Consider the following 24,962-nt stretch of genomic DNA (forward strand, 5'->3'; position numbering starts at 1 on the left):
CTGCTCAAGTCTGCTCAATTTGGTATTAGGCCTTGGATATAATATTAGCAATAATCTTAGCCCGGTTGAATGCCTATCTTTTTTTTTCAACAGATACAAACTTACATTTTCACATTTTGCATAATGCCTGCTTGGCATGGTCCTGTTGGTTGACTTCTGGTGCCACAGCCTTCCTATAGTTCACTGCTTGCCTTTAGTCTGTTTTGGCTGCAGGAATAGGGGTGCCTATAAGAGCCATACACTTCTGTGCCCTGCCCAGTTGGTAGGGTAAGGATAATGTTAACATTTAGTGCAGATCACACCCTTCGTGGAAAACTGGAGTTATGTTCAGTTCAGTTCAGTTCAGTCGCTCAGTCATATCTGACTCTTTGCGACCCCATGAACCACAGCACGCCAGGCCTCCCTGTCCATCACCAGCTCCCAGAGTCCACACAAACCCATGTCCATTGAGTCGGTGATGCCATCCAACCATCTTATCCTCTGTCGTCCCCTTCTCCTCCTGCCCTCATCTTTCCCAGCATCAGGGTCTTTTCCAATGAGTCAGCTCTTTGCATCAAGTGGCCAAAGTATTGGAGTTTCAGCTTTGTACCCTTATAGAAATATTTTCTAAATTATTAATAAAGCATAAAAGTTGAGCAGAAGCCAGATTCTTTCAGTTTTTTAAAAAAACCATTTTGACAGCTTGTGTTGCCATAATTCAAAGTTTAGCGTTTAAGAAAACGTGTTAGTGTAGTTTTATTAGTCAGAATCAGTGCTGCTTAGAAATGCTTAGAAAATTTTTCTTCAGGGATCTTAAGTAGTTATGGTGAACAACTTCTCGTAGTTTTTCAGTAGAAAAATGTGATGCTCTTATTTTCCTTTGTACTTTATGAAATCCCTCTTTGAAATTATCATAGGAAATTCTTTTAAAGCAGTTCTAATATTTGGCATTTTAAATATGTCACCTTTCCTTCCTTTTTTAGTTATTACTGTTATTTTTTGTTCTCAGTTTCTCTTACCAAGGTATAGAGTTGTGGAATACAGAGAGAAAGCACGTTTTATAGCAGAGTAGGTCTAAAGCAGGCTGTGGTAACACCAGTTATAGAATAGTAGCTACAGTTGACAGGTTATTGCTCTGGAGATTCTTATTATTTTTATCTTTGTTAATGGGAATTGTAAAGTAGTGGTATTATGAATGATGTAGCATTCAATTTATCTTGAGTCTCCTTTGTGCCAGTTTTGGTACATAGAGATCTCCTTCGATCTTTTTTTTTATAGATGCATAGATTTCCATCTTATCATTATACCATACTTTACTTAACTAATCCATAGTCATAGACATTAGGGTTATTTTTAGCGGGTTGATAGGTTTTTGTTTGTTTTGCATATGGATATCCAGTTGTTCCTGCAGCAGGGAAATATGTATCATTTCTATGAGGAAGGCTAGGTTTTAGATAGTTTTAAACAAACTATAATTCTGAAAAGTGTGTACTTTTGGGTAGAAAAAAGTAGAATTTAATTTCTGTCTGTTCATAAAATCTTGAACATAACTGATTTTAGAACTTTATTAGCACAGGCTCTATAAACAGCCTCTTCATTTTGTCTAATTTGATCCATCAAACTAGTGAAGGGATAATGAGTTGTTCAATTTTTAACTTAATATACATGCATAGATGTTAGAACGCAGCATCCTAAATAGTATTAATAAGTAGCAGTTTCTTAAATTACAATTTTATTTGCATTTCCAGTTTGAAGGCCAGTTAAAAAATAATTATATCAATAGATTAAATATGGTTAACAAAATTTTTAAAGTCAGACAATAGATAGTTTCTGTTTATCATCTTAGAAGAGTAACCATTGCTATCAGCGTTTATTGTATCCATCAGAATTTCTTTATACAAGCAAGTACATTTATTTATATTCTTACCACCCTTACCCAGGAGGTGATTCTTGACTTCCTTTCCTATACTTTGCCTTTTTTTTTTTTTAACTTAAAAATTTATCTTGAGTCGTCTTTGTGCCAGTTTTGGTACATAGAGATCTCCTTCAATCTTTTTTTTTATAGATGTACAAATTTCCATCTTATCATTATACCATACTTTACTTAACTAATCCATAGTCATAGACATTAGGGTTGTTTTAGCCTGTTGATAGGTTTTGTTTGTTTTGCATTTGGATATCCAGTTGTTCCTGTACCAAGTATTAATGAGATGATCCTTTTTCTTTTTCATTGAATTCCTTTTGCATCTTTATAAAAAATAAGTTGTCATGTATGTTTGGGCCTATTGCTAAAGGCTTTGTTCTGTGCCCTTGATCTGTATTATCTGTCTTTGTGGTGGTAGTGTCTTGACTACTTTTGTTTATAATAAATCTTGAAATCAGACAGACTTAATCTTCCAACTTGGTACTTCTTTTTTAAAGTTGTTTTGGCTATTGTAGGCCTTTGTGTTTTCATTGACTTCTCTTTCTCCATTTTGTTTATTATTTTACTTTTAATCAAGATTAGGTGTTCAGTGTTGTCAAATGGCTTTTTATCTACTGTAAATATATAGCTAGAATATAGTTTTCTTTCCAGCTTAGTTTTATTTATTTTATGAATTAAGTGGAAATATATCTTAACACTGAAGCTTTCTTTTGTTCCTGGGATAAGCCCTACTTAGTCTTAATATATTATTATTAATTTATCTTTTGAAAAGGCTTTATTTTTTAGAACAGTTTTAGGTTCATGACAAAATTGAAAAGAAGGTGCAGAGAGTTCTTATCTACCTCCTGCCATCACACTTGCATAGCTGTCTTCTTTAGTAAACTCCCCATTTTTCTCTTTCATATGACTAAGCCTGAACTTGGATTATCTCCCATTTGCAAAGTTCTGTTTCTGCTAAGTTATTTCTACTAAGTTGTCTTCATTTCCTGCTTGTTTGCCTCCCTCCACTCCATACCTTTCTCTTATGAGTAGTTATGTTCCCTCGAGGGATGTATGTAGTTAGCATTTAGCTAGACCATGGAAGGCATCAATCTTGAATGGTTTTAGGACATTACGGTTGATTAAAAAAGAAGATAAGCAATACCTCAAGAAACAAGAGAAAAATCAAATAAATAACCTAACTTTACACCTAACGCAACTAGAAAAGGAAGAAATAAAGAACCCCAGGGTTAGTAGAAGGAAAGAAATCATAAAAATTAGGGCAGAAATAAATGAAAAAAGCAACAAAGGAGACTGTAGCAAAAATGAACAAAGCTAAAAGTTGGTTCTTTGAGAAGATAAATAAACTAGACAAACCATTAGCCAGACTCATCAATAAAAAAAGGGAGAAGAATCAAATGCAACAAAATTAGAAATGAAAATGGGGAAATCACAACAGACAACAAAGAAATACGAAGGATCATAAGAGACTACTATCAGCCAATAAAATGGACAACTTGGAAGAAATGGACGAATTCTTAGAAAAGTATAACCTTCCAAAACTGAACCAGGAAGAAATAGAAAATCTTAACAGACCCATCACAAGCACAGAAATCAAAACTGTAATAAAAAACCTTCCAACAAACAAAAGCCCAGGACCAGATGGCTTCACAGGTAAATTCTACCAAAAATTTAGAGAAGAGCTAACATCTATCCTACTCAGACTCTTCCAGAAAATTACAGAGGAAGGTAGACTTCCAGACTCATTCTATGAGGCCACCAGTCACCCTAATACCAAAACCAGACAAAGAGGCAACAAAAAAAGAAAACTACAGGCCAATATCACTGATGAACACAGATGCAAAAATCCTTGACAAAATTCTAGCAAACAGAATCCAACAACATATTAAAAAGATCATAAATCATGACCAAGTGGGCTTTATCCCAGGGATGCAAGGATTCTTCAATATTTTCAAATCAATCAGTGTGATACACCACATTAACAAATTGAAAGATAAAAACTATATGATTATCTCAGTAAATGCAGAGAAAGCCTTTGACAAAATTCAACATCCATTTACGATAAAAACCCTCCAGAAATCAGGCATAGAAGGAACATACCTCAACATAATAAAAGCCATATATGATAAACCCACAGCAGACATTATCCTCAGTGGTGAAAAATTGAAAGCATTTCCCCCAGAGTCAGGAACAAGACAAGGGTGCCCACTCTCACCCCTACTATTCAACATAGTTTTGGAAGTTTTAGCCACAGCAATAAGAAAAGAAAAAGAAATAAAAGGAATCCAGATTATAAAAGAAGAAGTAAAACTTTCACTGTTTGCAGATGACATGATCCTTTACATAGAAAACCCTAAAGACACCACCAGAACACTACTAGAGCTAATCAATGAATATAGTAAAGTTGCAGGATGTAAAATTAACACACAGAAATCCCTTGCATTCCTATATACTAACAATGAGAAAACAGAGAAATTAAGGAAACAATTTCATTCGTCAGTGCAACAAAAAGAATAAAATAGGAATAAATGTACCTAAAGAAACAAAAGACCTATATATAGAAAACTATAAAACACTGATGAAAGAACTCAAAAATGACACAAATAGATGGAGAAATATACCATGTTCATGGATCAAAAGAATCAATATAGTGAAAACGAGTATACTACTCAAAGCAATCTATAGATTCAGTGCAATCCCTGCTGCTGCTACTGCTGCTAAATCACTTCAGTAGTGTCTGACTACGTGACCCCATAGACAGCATCCTGTCCCTGGGATTCTCCAGGCAAGAACACTGAAGTGGGTTGCCATTTCCTTCTCCAATGCATGAAAGTGAAAAGTGAAAGGGAAGTCGCTCAGTCGTGTCCAACTCTTCATGACCCCATGGACTGCAGCTTACCAGGCTCCTCCATCCATGGGATTTTCCAGGCAAGAGTACTGGATTGGGGTGCCATTGCCTTTGCCACAATGCAATCCCTATGAAGCTACCAATGGTATTTTTTGGAAAACTAGAACAAATAATTTCACAATTTGTATGGAAATACAAAAAACCTTGAATAGCCAAAGCAATCTTGAGAAAGAAGAATGGAACTGGAGGTATCAACCTGCCCAACTTCAGACTATACTACAAATCAACAGTCATCAAGACAGTATGGTACTGGCACAAAGACAGAAATATAGATTAATGGAACAAAGCAGCCCAGATATAAATCCATGCACCTATGGACATCTTATCTTTGACAAAGAGGCAAGAATATACAATGAAGAAAAGACAATCTCTTTAACAAGTGGTGCTGGGAGAACTGGTCAACTACTGTAAAAGAGTAAAACTAGAACACTTTCTAACACCATACACAAAAATAAAATGGATCAAAGATCCAAACATAAGACCAGATACTATAAAACTCTTAGAGGAGAACATAGACAAAACACTCTCTGACATAAATCACAGCAGGATCTTCTATGACCCACCTCCCAGAATAATGGAAATAAAAGCAAAAACAAACAAATGGGACCTGCTGCTGCTGCTACTGCTGCTAAGTCGCTTCAGTCATGTCCGACTCTGTGCAATCCCATAGACGGCAGCCCACCAGGCTCCCCCGTCCCCGGGATTCTCCAGGCAAGAACACTGGAGTGGGTTGCCATTTCCTTCTCCAATGCATGAAAGTGAAAAGTGAAAGTGAAGTCGCTCAGTCCTGTGCGACTCTTCGCGACCTCATGGACTACAGCCTACCAGGCTCCTCCGTCCATGGGGTTTTCCAGGCAGGAGTACTGGAGTGAGGTGCCATCACCTTCTTCGAAATGGGACCTAATTAAACTTAAAAGCTTTTGCACAATAAAGGAAACTATAAGCAAGGTGAGAAGACAGCTTTCAGAATGGGAGAAAATAATAGCAAACAAAGCACCTGACAAAGAATTAATCTCAAAAATATACAAGCAGCTCCTGCAGCTCAATTCCAGAAAAATAAATGACCCAGTCAAAAAATGGGCCAAAGAACTAAACCAACATTTATCCAAAGAAGACATACAGATGGCTAACAAACACATGAAAAGATGCTCAACATCACTCAGTGTCAGAGAAATGCAAATTAAAACCACAATGAGGTACCATCTCATGCCGGTCAAAATGGCTGCTTTCAAAATGTCTACAAACAATAAGTGCTGGAGAGAGTATGGAGAAAAAGGAACCCTCTTACACTGTTGGTGGGAATGCAAACTAGTACAGCCACTATGGAGAACAGTGTGGAGATCCCTTAAAAAACTGGAAATAGAACTACCATACGACCCAGCAATCTGGGCATACACGCCAAGGAAACCAGAATTGAAAGTGACACGTGTACCCCAATGTTAGTTGCAGCACTGTTTACAACAGCTAGGACGTGGAAGCAACCTAGATGTCCATCGGCAGACGAATGGATAAGAAAGCTGTGGTACATATAAACAATGGAATGTTCAGTTCAGTTCAGTTCAGTCGCTCAGTCGTGTCCGACTCTCTTCGACCCCATGAATTGCAACACGCCAGGCCTCCCTGTCCATCACCAACTCCCAGAGTTCACCGAGACTCACGTCCATCGAGTCAGTGATGCCATCCAGCCATCTCATCCTCTGTCGTCCCCTTCTCCTCCTGCCCCCAATACTCAGCTATTAAAAAGAATGCATTTGAATCAATTCTAATGAGGTCGATGAAACTGGAGCCTATTATACAGAGTGAAGTAAGTCAGAAAGAAAAACACCAATACAGTATATTAGCACATATAAACAGAATTTAGAAAGATGGTAACGATGACCCTACATGCAAGACAGCAGAAGAGACACAGATGTAAAGAACAGACTTTTAGACTCTGGGAGAAGGCGAGGGTGGGATGATTTGAGAGAATACCATTGAAACATGTATATTACCATATGTGAAATAGATAGCCAGTCCTGGTTCGATGCATGAGACAGGGTACTCAGGGCTGGTGCACTGGGATGACCCTGAGGGATGGGATGGGGAGGGAGGTGGGAGGGGGGTTCAGGATGGGAGACATATGTACACCCATTGGGTGATTCATGTCAAAAACCACTACATCATTGTAAAGTAATTAGCCTCCAATTAAAATAAATTAATTAATTTAAAAAAAAGTTAAGGAAGACTCCATTCCTTTTATCTCTCTCAAGTTAAAACAGAAAAAAAAAAAAAAAGGAAAAAGAAAGACCTAATAATCTCTTAAAAGTTTCTAGCAATAATTATTTTTGCTTTTCTCTTCTGGAGTCATTTTACTTTCACATGTCCAGTTTAGTTGCTTTATTAAAATTCTGTGGAAAATATTTTTCAGTGATTTATTACTGTTTTGAAAGTAAAATATTTGATGTGTAGGATGAAAGTAATAAATATGGAGATTTCTAATAACTTTTGAGAGGATTAAACAGAATTACAAAAACTTTTTTTAACTGCACCTAATTTTTCTTTTTTTTCTTTTTTAAATCAAATAATTTATTTTGCCAAATATCAAAATGAATCCACCACAGGTATACATGTGTTCCCCATCCTGAACCCTCCTCCCTCCTCCCTCCCCATACCATCCCTCTGGGTCGTCCCAGTGCACCAGCCCCAAGCATCCAGCATCGTGCATTGAACCTGGACTGGCATCTCGTTTCATACATGACATCTCACATGTTTCAATGCCATTCTCCCAAATCTTCCCACCCTCTCCCTCTCCCACAGAGTCCATAAGCCTGTTCTATACATCAGTGTCTCTTTTGCTGTCTCGTATACAGGGTTATCGTTACCATCTTTCTAAATTCCATATATATGCGTTAGTATACTGTATTGGTGTTTTTCCTTCTGGCTTACTTCACTCTGTATAATAGGCTCCAGTTTCATCCACCTCGTTAGAACTGATTCAAATGTATTCTTTTTAATGGCTGAGTAATACTCCATTGTGTATATGTACCACAGCTTTCTTATCCATTCATCTGCTGATGGACATCTAGGTTGCTTCCATGTCCTGGCTATTATAAACAGTGCTGCGATGAACATTGGGGTACACGTGTCTCTTTCCCTTCTGGTTTCCTCAGTGTGTATGCCCAGCAGTGGGATTGCTGGATCATAAGGCAGTTCTATTTCCAGTTTTTTAAGGAATCTCCACACTGTTCTCCATAGTGGCTGTACTAGTTTGCATTCCCACCAACAGTGTAAGAGGGTTCCCTTTTCTCCACACCCTCTCCAGCATTTATTATTTGTAGACTTTTGGATCGCAGCCATTCTGACTGGTGTGAAATGGTATCTCATAGTGGTTTTGATTTGCATTTCTCTGATAATGAGTGATGTTGAGCATCTTTTCATGTGTTTGTTAGCCATCTGTATGTCTTCTTTGGAGAAATGTCTATTTAGATCTTTGGCCCATTTTTTGATTGGGTCATTTATTTTTCTGGAGTTGAGCTGTAGGAGTTGCTTGTATATTTTTGAGATTAGTTGTTTGTCGGTTGCTTCATTTGCTATTATTTTCTCCCATTCTGAAGGCTGTCTTTTCACCTTGCTAATAGTTTCCTTTGATGTGCAGAAGCTTTTAAGTTTAATTAGGTCCCATTTGTTTATTTTTGCTTTTATTTCCAATATTCTGGGAGGTGGGTCATAGAGTATCCTGCTGTGATGTATGTCAGAGAGTGTTTTGCCTATGTTCTCCTCTAGGAGTTTTATAGTTTCTGGTCTTACGTTGAGATCTTTAATCCATTTTGAGTTTATTTTTGTATATGGTGTTAGAAAGTGTTCTAGTTTCATTCTTTTACAAGTGGTTGACCAGATTTCCCAGCACCACTTGTTAAAGAGATTGTCTTTAATCCATTGTATATTCTTGCCTCCTTTGTCAAAGATAAGGTGTCCATATGTGTGTGGATTTATCTCTGGGCTTTCTATTTTGTTCCATTGATCTATATTTCTGTCTTTGTGCCAGTACCATACTGTCTTGATAACTGTGGCTTTGTAGTAGAGCCTGAAGTCAGGTAGGTTGATTCCTCCAGTTCCATTTTTCTTTCTCAAGATAGCTTTGGCTATTCGAGGTTTTTTGTATTTCCATACAAATTGTGAAATTATTTGTTCTAGCTCTGTGAAGAATACTGTTGGTAGCTTGATAGGGATTGCATTGAATCTATAAATTGCTTTGGGTAATATACTCATTTTCACTATATTGATTCTTCCAATCCATGAACATGGTATATTTCTCCATCTATTAGTGTCCTCTTTGATTTCTTTCACCAGTGTTTTATAGTTTTCTATATATAGGTCTTTAGTTTCTTTAGGTAGATATATTCCTAAGTATTTTATTCTTTTCGTTGCAATGGTGAATGGAATTGTTTCCTTAATTTCTCTTTCTTTTTTCTCATTATTAGTGTATAGGAATGCAAGGGATTTCTGTGTGTTGATTTTATATCCTGCAACTTTACTATAATCATTGATTAGTTCTAGTAATTTTCTGGTGGAGTCTTTAGGGTTTTCTATGTAGAGGATCATGTCGTCTGCAAATAGTGAGAGTGAGTGTCAAAAGCCTTTGACAAAATTCAACACCCATTTATGATAAAAACTCTCCAGAAAGCAGGCATAGAAGGACCATACCTCACCATAATAAAAGCTATATATGACAAACCCACAGCAAACATTATCCTCAATGGTGAAAAATTGAAAGCATTTCCTCTAAAGTCAGGAACAAGACAAGGGTGCCCACTTTCACCATTACTATTCAACATAGTTTTGGAAGTTTTGGCCACAGCAATCAGAGCAGAAAAAGAAATAAAAGGAATCCAAATTGGAAAAGAAGAAGTAAAACTCTCACTATTTGCAGACGACATGCACCTAATTTTTCAAGAGCTTATACTCATCTAGTTTAATAAGGATTTTATAAATATTCATCTGTTATTTTCTTGCATACTCTGCTAGCTAGGAAGTTTAGGTTTTATGTATATATACATGTATTTCATCTGGCATTCAGATTAATTTTCTAGGTATTGCCTTACTTTTCTTTCTTTTCTTATTTTATCCTTAAATATAAATTTATAGTTCTTAAGTGTTTGTCTAGGACTAGTAGTTCATAAAGAAAATCTAGCCATAAGATGTGTTATTTATATATACAAATGTTATATGACTTTATCATTGTATTGTTTATATATAGTAAAAGAAAAAGTACCTTTGAGAGTTTGTTACTGCAACTGTGGTTCAAGAGAAGGAAAAAACCTTTGCTTAAATGTGAAGAACTGTTCTTCACACATAGAGGTTTTCAGTGATTATGCCTCATTTTTTACGTTATTACAGACATAATGGTAAAACTATTTTGGTTTAAAGGAAGACGCAAGATGAAATGAGGCTAACTTTATGTATTCTCATATTTCTGGTGTTCAGTTTTGTACTATCTAGTCTATTAATACGTCATTCATCACCAAAATTGAATATGGCCTAATGGATACTTTCAGTCTCATTCATTTACCATTTCAGAGGAGAATTTAAGAAAATCACAGTAATGTGTAATAAAGAGAGCTCTTAATTGCTTTTGTATAGTGAACCTCAAAATTTATTGTTCCAGGAAACTTCTTTTGGGGTAGTAAATCTTGTTCACTGAAATGTGAAGAGATCATTATATGTGGTACCAAATATATTTTAAACATTTCTGTGGACTCAAAGTTGTAATATGGGGAAATTGCCATCTGTTTACCCAGAATTTTACCATTAACATTCAGGAGATAGATATTAGTACTATGGATTCAGAAGGAAAAAGTAATTATTGTCCTCTAAAGTGATTAGGGAGAGAAGGCAATGGCACCCCACTCCAGTACTCTTGCCTGGAAAATCCCATGGACGGAGGAGCCTGGTGGCTGCCGTCTATGGGGTCGCACAGAGTCGGACACGACTGAAGCGACTTAGCAGCAGCAGCAAAGTGATTAGGAGGCAGTTTCTTTTCTAAAAAGTCTGATAGATTAATTTCTCTAACCAGGTGTGGTTGTGAATTTACTATAGGTTAACAAAGGCACAGGATTGACTTATCACACATTTTCAAATTCAACTGAACCCCCCCCCCTTTTGTTAAGTGTGTGTCTCTCATTGGTGTGAGCCAGTAATTTTGTATCAGTGTCTGACCTCGTAGTTTTATTAGAATTTTAAAATGAAAGATTAAGGTTAAATAATAGCTTTTGTCTTTTCCAGTTACATAGAAAATTAAGTGAACCTTCTGTTGGTCATTGTTGAAATGATGGTGGGTACTTAGTTCCAGCACATGAGTGTAAAAGTAATGTCTATAGTGCATCTTTTTTTTTTTCCAGAGTAAAAAAACCTCACAACTCTCATCACATTGCTCAAAGAGTAAATAATTAACAATTACAGACTTTCTTAAAACCAATAATATGTGTTTCAATTCTCCCCTAAGAATTGGAAAGAGTTAGAATGGACTTTGGGACATGGTTTTGAAAATGTAACCTTTTGCAGTGGATTAGGAAAACTAGGGACATTTGTTATATATATATATATTTGGTTAGATTATATCCCTTGGTTATTGAATGCACATCTAGTCATTTTTATACCACAAATAGGGCCAGTAAGTAAAATACCATTGTGTCATTGTTGAAGAATTGCAATAAAATTTTAAAATAGTTTATAAAATATCTAGGAAAATGGAATTGGGGCTTCTTATTTTATGTACTTTACTACTTACGACAATAGTAAATATATTTGAATATATATTGTATAATGTTTAGTCATAGAATATTTGGTCTGTGATGATGACTTCACGGGGTACAAGTGAAGCACTGAAGAACTTGATTTGATTGTAGAGTCACAGATGAACTAATCCTAATATGTGTTTTCTGGGAAGCAACAGTGTACTATTATGATAGAAGACGAGTATAGAATATCGTTGACCCTTGAATTACATGGGGGTTAGGGGCTCTGGCCCCCCATGGAGTTGGAAATTCCAATAAAACTTTGCAGTCGGCCTCCTTTATCTGTGGTTCTACATCCTTGGATTCAATGAACCATTGATCATAAGGTACTGTAGTGCATATTTATTTTACCAAAAACCCATATATGAGTGGACCTGTAGGATGGTGACGTACATGAAGATGACCATGATCCAAGTGCTGAAGTCCTTGTTGTGAGTTTGATAGATAGAATTGAACAATTAAGGTTAGAGTAGCTGATGGATATGATGACCAAGGATTAGAGCTCTTTATTTAAAATGAAAAAGTAAAGTCTTGGAAATAGTTTTAAATTTCTATGAGAGCCTACCATCAGGGTGAGGGTTATGTGGAACATGTTTTATTCAATGCATGAGTTGTTCAAGCACTTCTATTAGAACTTGCTCTTTTCATTCTTTCTTCTTGGGGCTGTTTAATCCCTGAGCCCCACATTGCCTTCTCTGTTACTGTATGTGTTAGTGTAATAGACTCTTCCTACTTCCAACCTTCCTCTTGACAACTTTCTCTTTTCTGTAGTTCATTTGAAATGCTCAGAAGTCATTTTAGAAATTAAAAAAAGGATGGTTTATAAACGTTTAAACCCCCTTTATCTTTTAAAAGTTTATAAAAATACACTTTTGGGGGATACTTAAGGAAAAGCAATACTCTTATTAAATATTTGCTCTAATTATAGGTATTATAGTAACAGCTATATATTTCTAAATTAAAATCTTACAGTAATTTGCCATGTTTGTTGAATTATAAACCAGAAGAAAATAAGTTGAAGATATTAAAGGAATAGTACCATTATCTTTTTAGTTTTAATCTTATTATTTTTATGTTTGGCTGTGCTGGGTCTTTGTTGCGGCACAGGGGCTCTTTGTTGCTGCAGGTGGGCTTTCTTTAATTGTAACTTGTGGGCTTAGCTGCCGTGCAGCACATGAGACCTTAGTTCCCAGACCAGGGATTGAACCTGTGACTCGTGCATTGTGAGCCGGATTCTTAACCACTGGACAAATTTGGAAGTCCTATATCATCCTTTTTGAACTCTTTACTGTGGATATAATTTTACCCATTGACAAATTTGAGGGAAGTCTACTTTTCTTCTATTTACAGTGAACCTGAAAAGGAAAAGAAAATATCTGGTCACGTAAATGGTTTTGGAGACTTAAATAGGATTCTCTTTAAAAAAGAATGATTGAACTTTGCAAAATTATATTTATTACTGGTTTTAGGAGTTACAACTTAATTTTATTAAAATTATTCTCAGTATGTATTTACCAAAATTATTTTCTCCTATTGATTAAGTTTTCTGCAGTACAGTGGCACAGTTTTAAACTGTGTTATTATAGACATAATGAATTGTTTGCTACTTTCATAGCCTTATTTTGTCAGTAAATGTGCATTAGGATGACTGTATATGATTCCACTTGGATGAAATAAAGTTAGTGCTTCTGGTTAACCTGACACCTTGAGCTTATGTTCTTCAATCTATTGACTTTTTTAATGATAGTGTATTTGAATATGTTTTTAGGTGCTTAAAATACATGAACAATTAGGCATGATACTTAGCCTCACAGAGATTACATTTAAATAGAGAAAGTGGACTGTTAAATTCTGAATCATCTCTTCTGTACAGGCAGAATATTTTAAGACTAATAGGTTATGGAGACACAGGTTGGAAGAAGATAGACTTGGATGGTGAAGGAGGATAGAGAGAAGATGAGTTAGTCATTGTTCATGTTCAGAAATAAGCTTAAGAATGTGTTGCTGTTTGTTTTTAAACAACTAGAGGGAAGAAAATATGGCTACCCCTTAATTATGATGGAATGACCAGAAAAACCAAACCGTAAATGAACCAAGAATGTAGTAGCTTTTGATTCTAGCTGTTTGAGGTGAGATATGGCACCAGGAGGTTCAGAATACCTGGATTTTTTTTGGTCTGAGAAGACAGGAATTTAAGGGAAAATCTTATTTATGTTTAGGATTCCTTTTAGGCATATTAGACCAGTGTTGTTTATGGTGTGGAGTACATGACTGCTGTATTTTGTTTGGAATTAATGAGAGTCTCTCCCAGCTTGAGCTGTGGGTTCCCTCCATCTTTTAGACTGATTTTAGTTAGGGAAAGCAAAAAATGACGTTTCAGATACCCACATACCTGGGTCATCTTTTCTAAATCTTTGTGCTGTAAATCAGTGTTTTATCAAGATATAAGTGGAATAGATTTTATTACTGATTCTAGGAGGTTCCCAAAGAGGTTTTTTTTTTTTTTTTTAATGTTATTTTTAAGTAGAATCTTGAATGGCCCATAGTTTTATATGCTTAGAAACAAGGGTAATAAATTCAGGATGGTGATTTGTTGTCATTCAGTCTCTTAGCCGTGTCTGACTCTTTGTGATTCCATGAACCGTAGTGTTCCAGGCTTCCCTGTCCACCATTTCCCAGAGTTTGCTCAACCTCATTTCCATTGAATTGGTGATGCCATCAACCATCTTGTCTTCTGTTGTCCCCTTCTCCTCCTGCCTTCAGTGTTTCCCTGCATCAGGGTTGTTTCCAGTGAGTTGGCTTTTCTCATCAGGTGGCCAAAATATTGGAGCTTCAGCTTCAGCATCATTCCTTCCAAAGAAATCCCAGGGCTGATCTTTAGAATGGACTGGTTGGATCTCCTTGCAGTCCAAGGGACTCTCAAGAGTCTTCTCCAACACCACAGTTCAAAAGCATCAATTCTTTGGTGCTCAGCCTTCTTTATGATCTAACTCTCGCATCCATACATGACTACTGGATAAACCTTAGCTTTGACTAGATGGACCTTTGTTGGCAAAGTAATGTCTCTCTGCTTTTTAATATGCTGTCTAGGTTTGTCATAGATTTTCTTCCAAGGAGCAAGTGTCTTTTAATTTCATGGCTGCAGTCATCGTCTGTTTGTTGGTTTAAATCCATTGGTTTTCCAGTACCTAAAATCTACTTTGCTTAGTTTTAACTAATTTTTCATAAATGAGTAACAGTAATTGTAGGAAATACAACCACTGCAACAGAGGTATAGCTCTTTTGCTATTTTGTTCCTGAAATATTTTTTTTTAATTGAAGTATAGGTGAGTCCACAATATTGTGACCTGAGGTATTTTATCCAGTAGTCTAGATATAAACCTGAAGGTCCTATTTTTATATGATTTTGAACTTTCTGTGCCATCTTGAAATTGATGTAAAGAATAGAGGAAATGTTATATGCTCTTTATATTGTGGATAACAAGATCTCATTCTATTTTTCTGGTACTTCATAAGTGCCATTTACCATCCTAGTATGGGTTGTCCTTGTTCAGAGATATTTTATGTATATTAAAGGCCTCCTCTGTGGTGGCTAACTGGGTCCCTTTACCCATTAACCAACAGGGCCACTGTGGCATCATTCTACAGTCTGTCGCTTCTTGATAGCCTCTTGGCAGTAATGCCTAATGGCAAGTCAGGTGCTTTCCTGCTGAGGGGTGTGACTTTGAGGACAATTTAAATTATATCACCTCAAGAAATATAGTGACAAAAACTTACTGTAATGACTTCAGGCCAACTCCATAGTCCCCACAAGACTGCCCTTACTTAGATACTGGCTACAAGTTTGGGGATCCCCAGGGCCACCTTACTTCAGACCAGTCAGTTACCAATTCTGGGGTCACCCAGGGACTCCTTCAGAATTGGTAATTTGCTAGAAGGCCTTAAAACTCAGAAAAGCACTATACTGATGATTATGGTTTTATTGTATCAAAAGCATACAAGTTAAAACCAGCCAAAGGAAGAGTCTGTTAAGTTTTATTGTAACAAGAGGATGCAAATTAAATCCAGTCCAGATAAGAGCCTAAGCCTAGTAGGGCAAAATATGGAGTGGCCCAAATGGGAACCTTCTGGTTGTCTTCTTTTCAGGGTGTCAGAGACAGTGTTTCCTACTCCTGGCTAAGATGTGTGATCAGACTCAAAGAGTATTGCTAGCCAGGAAAACTTACCCAAGCCTTTGGTGTCCAGAGTTTACCTTGCGGATCAATGACATACTATCAGCATGGCTCCCCTTTAGTGAGTATTCAGTCTCTCCTTCCAGAAGTTCAGGCTAATACATTTAGCCTCCAGTTACTCTGGAGGCTGGAACTGATGTGGCTTGTTTCAAACATCATAAATCATCTTGTTAGACTTTTCACTGACCAACCCTGCAGGCAAGCGAAGATGCTCTTGTCAGGCAGGATATTCCAAGGGTCTATAGATTTCCTCCCAGTAGCAGATGGCAAAGGCCAGACCTCTTTCTGGTTAAGGTAAATTCTTTAGTACATACCTGTTCAAACAGAGGATGTAGTTTTGAATGGAATCTGTTGTTCTGCAATTTACCACACTGTCCCTTTTTTGAAAGTGTTAAATTATATTATATTTTACATAAATTTGGTTTCCCTTTATGTACATATTGCAAATTTTTGGTCTTTTCGCTGATGTCTTTCTCTAATTTTTGTTCTTTTTCTTGTGACATTCACACTAGCTTCTTAGGTAGTTTGGTTTAATTTTTTTTGTATCATGTGTTTATGTAAGTATCCATTCTATCCATGTATTCCTTCCAAAAGTGCTTCAAATTCTTCCAGATTTAGTACATCATACTTTTCTACCCACGAAGGATACTCACCTATACTTTGTACCAGCTGCAGTCTGAACAAACATTTTGGAAAACACTTTAGGAGAGGTTGCCTTGGGGTAAAAAAAAAAAAAAAAAAAAAGAATTATAAAAACCAGCCTAAGGGAATTGGGCCCTAGGCAGTGAGGAGCATTCAAAGATTTTTACATGTGACTGTGACACAACAGATTGTTTCAGAAAGTTAATTCTAGCAGTAGTGAATGGAAGTAGTTTAGAGAGAGGAAGTTAGCCTACAAAGAAGACCAGTTAGGATCCTGTTATCCAGATTCAGTTGTCCCACTGGCAATTATGAAGCTAGTAAGGGGTGGTTTGTGAGAAAATTACTGTGAATGATGGTTTTAGTATTTAAAAAAAATCTTACCCCTTTAATAATGTATGTATACATTAGACCAGAATCTTTTAAATTTCTCTTAAAATATGTTTTCATCTCATACAGCTTCATGGGATAATATTGGGTAGGCCAAAAAGTTCACATTTGGGTTTTTCCGTAATATCATATGGAAAAGCCAGAATGAACTTTTTTGCCAACCTGATACATTCCATGCATTTTCTGCCTGACCTATGCTCATCGACTTTTTTTTTTTTTTTAAGTCAATCCTATTACTGTGCTGTTCACTTCATATTTATTCAGTACATGTTTGTTGAAGTGAGAGCTTACTCTGCACCAGATTACTGTAATAGATGCTGAAGATAAAATGATAATAAAATGTGATTCCTGTCCTCAGCCCACAGCTCAATTTGGTAGTCAGACAATTAAACACGAACATCTTGTGATGGAGGGGAGTGCGGTGTGCTGTGAGAGTGTGTTGATGGAGTATATGGACTAGACACTAGGAGATATCTGGGGATGTGATAACGTAGTTTAGAAAAGCCATCAAAAATGTGGACTCTGGAGCCAGAATGATTTTTTATTTTAGTTTCTTGCTTTGTGACCATGGGCAAGTTCTAAGCTTCACCTTTAAAATGGGGATAATTATGGTCCCTAACTTTATAAGATTGTTATGAGGCTAGACCAAATTAATATGGGTCTCTCATCTGCAGGGGATTGGTTCCCAGACCTCTGTGATGCTAAAATTCTTGATGCTTCAGCCCTTCTGTAAACGAATGGAGTAGAATTGGCCCTCTGTGTCTGCGAGTTCCACATCTGTGGATACAGAGAGCCAACTGTACATGTAAAATGCTTAGAGCAGTGTCTGGCATATGGTGTTATATGTGTTACCTCTTCCTTCTGCTCCTTCTGTTCTTCCCATCTTCACCCCCGCCCCCATGGATAATTAGTACTCAGTAAACATTTGTATAGAACCGCGGATGATAGATGAAATGATAATTACTTTTCTGTTCTCTCAGAAGGCTTTAAGCACCTCTATTAAAAGCACTGACTGTAAAATGACTATTTTATGTGTATTTAGGTCCATACTAACCAGAAGTCATAAACTGGTAGGCCCCAGAAAGATTAAGCTCATTTAAACCTTAAAAATACTGTCTTTCTAGTATATGTGCTGCCGAAGCGAGCACAATACTGTCTTTCTAGATGAAGATGTGCTCTCCAGTTTGTCATAGTGTTCACTAGTCCTGGTTATCTTTTACCCAGTCCAGTTCAGGTTCATGGCCTGATACCCATAGGCATTTCAGTTTGGGACCTCCACACTAGATCTGACACTAGCCCTTCCAGGAGAAAACTGATTGATCTCTTTTAAAATTTCAAACACTTGATAGAATGACAGTTATTGGCTCTGAATGAATGTATGTTGATGCCTCATTCTGAGATTAAAAAGAAAAACTGGAAATCTGGCAAAAAAACTTTGTTTCATGAGGGTGACTTAGCTTCTACTTTGTGAAATTATGAGAGAATTTTGGTAGAAATAAGACGAACATCCATAAAAAAACAATTTTCTAGAGAAATTTTGATTTTAGATTTTCTAACTTTTCAAGTGGGATTCACTAGAATTTTTTGAACTATTATGCTTAATTTTACAGAGAAGGCAATGGCACCCCACTCCAGTACTCTTGCCTGGAAAATCCCATGGATGGAGGAGCCTGGTAGGCTGCAGTCCATGCGGTCGCGAAGAGTCGGACACGACTGAGCGACTTCACTTTCACTTTTCACTTTCCTGCATTGGAGAAGGAAATGGCAACCCACTCCAGTGTTCTTGCCTGGAGAATCCCAGGGATTAGGGAGCCTGGTAGCTGCCGTCTATGGGGTCGCACAGAGTCGGACACGACTGAAGTGACTTAGCAGCAGCAGCTTAATTTAATTGTAATAATATGAGTTAATGAAACAGCCAATGATAGTGTTCCAGAAGTTATTTATATTTTGATTAGCTAACTTTAATGATATTGCTGTATAGGTGTCGGTTTAAAAAAAACACAGAAATCAAGTCATCGTTTTTTAAAAAGAGTGAATTTGGCTTAAAAATTTTTTAAATAATTTAATTTATATTTGGCTGTGCTTGGTCTTTGCTGCTGTGAGGACTTTTCTCTAGTTGTGGTACACAGGCTTCTCATTGTTGTGGCTTCTCTTGTTGCAGAACACAGGCTCTGGGGTGCAAAGGTTTTGGTAGTTCTGACATGTGGGCTTAGTAGTTGGAGCTCCCAGGCTCTAGAGCACAGGCTCAATAGTTGTCGTGTATGGGCTTACTTGTTCCGTGGCATGTGGAATCTTCCTGGATCAGAGATCGAACCCATATCTCTTGCTTTGGCAAGCAAATTCTTCACCACTGAGCCACCAGGGAAGCCCAATATTGGCTTTTTGGTGAGCAAGAAAGGTGTTTTATAGAGTGATTTTTTGCTATTAGAGGAGTATTTAAGGTACAGAAGCACTGAATAATCTTTACCTAAATTAGGAGTTATACTTTGGGAATAGTAATATCCAGGTGAGTGGAAGTTTCCATTTTAGGGGGATTGGTAAAACTAGAACTTTAGGAGATTTATGAAAGCACATTTAAAAAGGTGAGCAGATAGAAGCTACTGTATTGAGTATTCTCAGTTGAGGCCATGTGGAGAATATCAACCCAGAAAATATCTGTTGTGAGTAGAATAGTCCAGAACAGAAAGGTAGAGATAGTTTAATCTTTTGTTTAAGAAAAGAATTTCTTTTATACTATGATGAATTAATGTTGCCAGTTTGCATTCCCAATTTTACGTAGATTCATTTCCTTCTTCATTGTTATCTTAAGCTATCATTTTCCTTATTTCTAAAGGTTCTTTTCTATGCTTTGTAACTTTATAGTTTGTCTTTTGTTTCTCATGTTTTTAATTTCAAGCCCTTTTGTATTATCTTTCTCTGCTTATGCATTTATAATGATTTGGTTTCCAATTACTTTGTGATTCATAGACGTATAAAATATCAATCCAGAGTCAATCACCTGGTATAATCTTTGTCAGTTCCACCAGTCTTTGTTAATGGAAAGTTATATGCCTTCTGCAATGTATTCGGGTAATGAGATATAATACTCATAGGTAAACACATTTAAATCTTGTAAGCATTTGTGAAATACTGTCATGCTTTATTAATATCTGTTTGATAAATTATGTCTACTGTTTTGGGGCTTCCTGGTAGCAGATGGTAAAGAATCTGCCAGCAATGTGGGAGACCTGAGTTTGATCCCTGGGTCAGGAAGATCTGCTGGAGAAGGGAATGGCTGCCCACTCCAGTAATTTTTCCTGACAAATCCCATGGACAGAGGGATCCCATGGCAGGCTGCAGTCCATAGCATTGCTATTTTACCTACTATTTTATCTTTTATCTAATTATCTTCTAATTTTATCTGGTGGAAAATAATCAAGAAAATTGCAGTTCTGAAAGTGTATCCTAAAATCTTTGGATGAGATTGGGCATGTTGAGGGTGATATGGCTAAAGAAGTCCTAGGCTCTTTAGGATAGATAATTCACCGCATACTCCACCTTAAAGCTTCTCCAAGGTTTTGTAGTTAAATATTTTTAAAGTAAAATATCTTAAAATTTTTTTTTATTAGAAATGATTTAAAAACCCAAATCTTAGGTAATTTAAGTAGAACTGTGTTTCTGAATAAAAACTGACGGGGAGAAATGGCTGATTACATCATTGCATTTGTAGTTTTACTGTTAAATTTAAGGTATTGTTTAGGCATATTGGCCTAGGTTTATATCATCATTGGATTCGTAGTATCCTGAATACTAACTGGATTGCTGGCATTGGAAGGCAGTCAGGAAATACCTTCCTAATGGAAGAATGGATGAAATTTTATTTTTATTGAGATGTTATCATATAATAAGATTTTCTAAGAAAAACTTAGCTCTTCTTACATAAAAAATAAGTGCAATTCATAAGTTTTACTTAAAAGATAGAAGAGGAAAGAAAACAGACTAACTTAAAGGTGTAGGACATTTTATCTTGGAATATAATATCAGAGACAAGTGGAGAGCAAAGTGAGTTTTAAAATTATCTGATATTTAAGTTATTAAAATAAAACTTAGCTTTTCAAGCCATTCTGTTTTAATTAAGTGTGTTCAGCCTCTTTTTGGCTTCTTGATAACTATTCCTTTTTCCGTAGAAGCTGTGCCTAATTTAAACTCTTTTCTCAAAGACTGGTCATTTTACTTGTTGTACTCAACTTTTCTGTGTTTGGTTTGCTCTACTTATAACCCTGGCCTCTCCATTTGTTTAAAATTTTCAGCTCAGTGACACTTTCTTCTGATGTAGTCACTTTGACTTTGGCAACTTATCCTTGGCTATTACTCCTTTAGTATTTTAGATTCAGATTTATTGCTTTCTAACCACAGCTGCCATCTTTAAAAATTGATAAGATGCCTCATTAAGACATTTCATCAACTCTACCATCAGTGAGCCATAGATGTGCCTTCTTCAGCTGTGTCTGGGTCTTGGTCTTAGTGGGTGTGGTCTTCTTCATTGGCTGTACAGTCTCAACCCAAGTGATTCCTTCTGGTTTCTGTGGTTCCTGAATTCTCTGCTCCTGCTGCTAAGTCACTTCAGTCATGTCTGACTCTGTGCGACCCCGTAGACGGCAGCCCACAAGGTTCCCCTGTTCCTGGGATTCTCCAGGCAAGAGCACTGGAGTGGGTTGCCATTTCCTTCTCCAACACATGAAAGTGAAAAATGAAAGTGAAGTTGCTCAGTTGTATCTGACTCTTAGGGACCCCATGGACTGCAGCCTACCAGGCCCCTCCATCCATGGGATTTTCCAGGCAAGAGTACTGGGGTGGGGTGCCATTGCCTTCTCCGTCCTGAATTCTCTAGAGTTGCCCTTAGTTTCTTACGGTGGAAGTTGTTATCATTAATTTGTCACCTTCCTTTTTTTCTAATTAGTCATTTAGTGCAATAAATTTTCCAATGATACTGTTCAACTGTATCTGTCAAATATCCACTTTATTTTCATTTTCATTGTTTTGAAATACTTAAAGAATTCCTTTTGACTTCTTTTTATTCTTGAGTTATTTGGAAGTTGGTTATGGAGTTTCTGAACATTGGGGGATTTTCCAGATATTTTTCTCTTACTTTTAATTAATTTAATTCATTGTGGTCAGAGAGCATACTTTGTGTGGATTTGATCTATATAGAAGTGTTGTATGCACTTAAAAAAGAAAAATGTTTTCTCCTATTGCTGGGTACAGTTTTCTATAAAGTGTTAAATAGGTCAGGTTTCATTATTATAATAGTCTTCTATATTCTTACTGATTTTTCTATGTGTAGTCTGTATTTTAAAGACCTCTTCACCCTTGCCCTTTGATTCCTAGTTCTGTCCTCCTACCTTCGCTGCCTATATCTCCCCTTTTGTCTTTTTGTGTTTCAATTGGAAAAAGTGCTATACTCTTCTTTGAGTTCAGTGATTCTTTTCTTTGTTATATCCAGTGTGTTGATAATCTCATTGATTGTCATTCCCATTGATTAATATTCTTTTTCTTTGATATTATGTTTTTATTTCTTGGATTTCTATTTGTTCTTTTTTTTTTTAACTCTTTGCTGAAATTCCAATTTGCTCATTCATGTTTTCCATCTTTTCCTTTAAAATGTGAAGGTTATTTTAAAATCTTTGCTTGATAATTCCAAAATAGGGGCCATCCCTATGTTTTCTTCTGTTGATTACCTTATCTGTTGGATGTAGGTCATTTTTTCTTCCTTTGTATGTGTTTGTGATAGTTTTTTATTGGATGCTTGGCATTTTTTTTCTATATGAACAATAGATACTGAGGTAAATGTCTTTTGCTTAGTAATGTGCATACCTCTCCTTCTTTAAGTTTAGTAAGCTTCATTTGTGGGAGGTGGGATTAGTGGGTGATTATCTGTTCTGTATCTGAGATCGATTTGTAGTATCAGATGGTAAAAAATCCGTCTGCAATGTGGGAGACCTAGGTTCGATCCCTGGGTTGGGAAGGTCCCCTGGAGAAGGCAACAACTACCCACTCCAGTATTCTTGCCTAGAGAATTCCATGGAAGAAGGAGCCTGGCAGGCTACAGTCCTTGGGGTCGCAAAAAGTTGGACACGACTGAGTGACTTTCACTTTCACTTTGTATTGCTATATAGTTATCTTCAGTGCTCCAAAGACTTCAGGTTCCTTAAACAGATGACTTCTGTTACTTGAAAGGCCTGGGGTATAAGATGGGTTTTCTCCAGTGTTCCGGCTTCGCTTGTAGCTTTCAGTGGACTCTGCTCGCCTCTACCATGTAGTGGTCTATTTTTGTGCTCTGGCACTCTCCCTACTATGTAATCTACTGTTTCTTGTCACTCAGTGCCTGACTTGTGGGGACTGTAGTGCTGTAGTGTTTTCTTAACCTCAAGCCTTGGTATTAAGCAGACCCTGGGCACCTGAGTCTCAGGGATGGGTTTCCCATCAGTGGGCTGACATCTTCCTTTTGGTAGCCGTTTTGCTTTGCACAGATGGGATGTTTTGGCAGGAGCAAGTTTTCCTGCTTTTTATCAGTGTAATATTCTTGGACCAAGGCTTTTCTGGACCCTTGTGTAGCTGCAGACGATTTTATCCTCAGATGGCCTTTATTTCATATCAGGTAGGGTCTGGGAAGGATTTTATGTCTGCAACTAAGATGAGGCTTTGTCATCTTTCTTGCCCTGCCCCTAGTCTTTCCTGTGACTCCTAATAGAAACCTGAGGAACAGAGCTAGTGAGTAGGTTTGGATTCCTTGTGTGTTCGGGGCTTTCAGGGATTCTAAACTGTTATACTAACTCATGCTTGGTTTTTAAAAATTTATCAGGTTTTCTTTATACCTGCTTTTATGACTTCCGATTTTTCCTCTTACGCTCTTCCAAGAGTGAAAGATGTATTTCATCTTTCTTTGAAGGGCTTGGAATTCAGTTTACTTGGTTTCCTGAAGACCTCAATCTGCTAATGGCCTTAACAAAAGCTATGATTTTGTGGATTGTCTGCTTTTTAAAAATTTATTGTCAGGTAGACAAGTTTTACATTGAAAATAAAAGTGGAACTTTTCCATAAACCAGCTTTTTAAAGATGCTGAACACTTTCAGGAAAATGAATACAGACTTAAGGAATGGTTGCGGAGGGGACTTTTCTGATGTGTTATTCAAGTCAGTACCTGTAGCTTGAGATAACATCTGCAGTGATAGTCTCCTGTGTGAATTGAAGTATGCTGTAACTCAGAGACAACAGTGAAAGTAATGGAAATATATTAGTACATTAAGTGACTTAAGTATTGGCTGTAATGATAATGACACTGATGTATAGAAGATGTTCGTAATGAGTTTGGATAAATTTTCTTTCAGAATTTATGACCCAAAAAAGCAATATTTTAAATTTAACATTATTTTACATATCTGATTTCTAATATGAATAATAAATAAATTATATAAATTTGTTATATATATTAATAAAATTTTTATCCCTAAAAAGTAATTCCTTCCACCTCAAGAATTTTATCTTCCTTTGTATGTATCTTATTCATGTAGCACGTGCTACATGAATAAGATAAAGAATAAAGAATAAAGTATATATATAAAGTATGTAGATATAGTTTTTTATATATATATTTATATATATATATAAATAAAGTCTCTAAGTATAAAGTATGTATATAAAGAATAAAGTACACTTAAAGTCTAAGTTTTAAATGCTGATTGGAGGACGTATGTGGGAACTTTCAGAAGTCTTTAGAGCATTTGTTTTAGAGAGTCAGAGACTTTCTTTGGTTATTTCCTTATTTTTAATTAAAGACTAATTGAAATCTGTTCTGAATGAATTTGTTTTGTTAGCTGTCTGAGTTGAAGCTGCTGCTGCTGTTGTTGCTGTTCAGTTACTAAGTCACATCCGATTCTTTGCGACTCCGTGAACTGCAGCATGCCAGACTTGCCTGTCCTTCACTATCTCCCAGAGTTTGCATCATGACCATTGAGTCAATGATACCATCCAACCATCTCATCCTCTGTGGTCCCCTTCTCCTCTTGCCCTCAGCATCAGGGTCTTTTCTAGTGAGCTGAAGCTAGTCGCTTAATTTCTGATGCCCTCAGTTTCATTTT

General features: G+C 36.6%; 1 protein-coding gene across 2 annotated transcripts in view; it reads left to right on the forward strand.

Moving 5' to 3' along the window:
- The window catches only part of RNGTT (RNA guanylyltransferase and 5'-phosphatase), a 232,613-nt gene that overhangs the window by 87,767 nt on the left and 119,884 nt on the right, over positions 1-24,962 (forward strand). The window lies entirely within an intron of this gene.

The sequence above is a fragment of the Bos indicus x Bos taurus genome, chromosome 9 (assembly GCF_003369695.1).
Source record: "Bos indicus x Bos taurus breed Angus x Brahman F1 hybrid chromosome 9, Bos_hybrid_MaternalHap_v2.0, whole genome shotgun sequence".
Classification (NCBI taxonomy): Eukaryota; Metazoa; Chordata; class Mammalia; order Artiodactyla; family Bovidae; genus Bos; species Bos indicus x Bos taurus.